Source organism: Lithobates pipiens, unplaced genomic scaffold, assembly GCF_037356315.1.
Source record: "Lithobates pipiens isolate NorthernLeopardFrog02 unplaced genomic scaffold, aLitPip1_a1.2 Scaffold_30, whole genome shotgun sequence".
Lineage (NCBI taxonomy): Eukaryota > Metazoa > Chordata > Amphibia > Anura > Ranidae > Lithobates > Lithobates pipiens.
The window spans coordinates 8,348,276-8,349,279 of NW_027507791.1; the positions used below are offsets into that span (position 1 = coordinate 8,348,276).

The window sequence follows — 1,004 nt, forward strand, 5'->3', positions numbered from 1 at the left end:
AAAGGAGGTGGGACGCGATCAGTCACCTACACAACGCATCAAAGTCACTACGCTTTACTTCCAGGTGACATCACTGGCTGGAAGAAGACGGAAGACGGGCGGCCTGGGCTACACACACCACCGATTAGATCACCGCCATGTGGAAGGGCGCCCACAGACTCCGTTCGCCGTCTGGCCGCCTTGGGGCGCCACCGTCGACACGTCTAAAGGGCGCAGGGCGGCGCGTTTGTACGCCCGTGTACGCATAAGAGTGCAATGAACGCCTGGGCAGCGGGGCATTCAGGCGATTTGCCCCAACCCCCCCAGGTGAGATAACACCTGTCCCATCCCCCCCCCGTCCTCAGATGAGATCTTATATACCTGGACTGTGTACAGCGCCCCCTCCCCGCAGGGGCCGGACCTCGCTCTGCCCTCTCAGGTGCGCACAGGTGATTCCCTATCACTTCCCCTCCGGCAGGTGTGCGGGGAGGAGGAGAGTTCCTGTGTGGTCCCTATCAGGGGTCCCTATAAGTGGTTGGGGGGGGCCCTCTCCTCCCTTCCCCCTCCCTCCCTCTGACCTGTACGGTGATGTCCGGCGGGCTCCTCGCGCTCTCTCGTCTCTCCTCCGCTCGGGATCAGCTCCAACCTCAACTCTGCACAGCGGCTCCGGCATCCGCACACTCCGCCAGCGCCCCGCCCCGGACCGCCCACACCACGCCCCCGGCACCGCCCATACGCACGCCCTTTAAAGGCGCAGCACAGCGCGCGGTACTCACCTGGACCGATGCTGCACGATGGGGGGAGACGGGGGAGACGAGGGAGGGGGTCCGGGGTGTGTCAGGTGTATAAATGATATATTACAGGTGAGGGGGGTGCACAAAGGAGGTATCGCAGAGGCTTCTTTATGGTGAGAGGCGTATATAGAATTATTATTATGAAATATTACAGGTAAAGAGCAAATCTATATATAGATATACACCCCTCATCAGTAATATTATATTATAATATGTCTATATACACCCTTC

The 1,004-nt window shown here is 59.1% G+C and overlaps 1 protein-coding gene across 1 annotated transcript in view; it reads right to left on the reverse strand.

The window, feature by feature from the left end:
• LOC143943401 (neurexin-3-like) overlaps positions 1 to 649 on the reverse strand; it is a 53,989-nt gene extending 53,340 nt beyond the window's left edge. The window contains exon 1 of the mRNA XM_077465130.1: positions 558 to 649. The gene's annotated coding sequence lies outside the window, so the exon portion shown is untranslated. The remainder of the gene's footprint in view (positions 1 to 557) is intronic.
• Between the last annotated feature and the right edge of the window lie 355 nt (positions 650 to 1,004).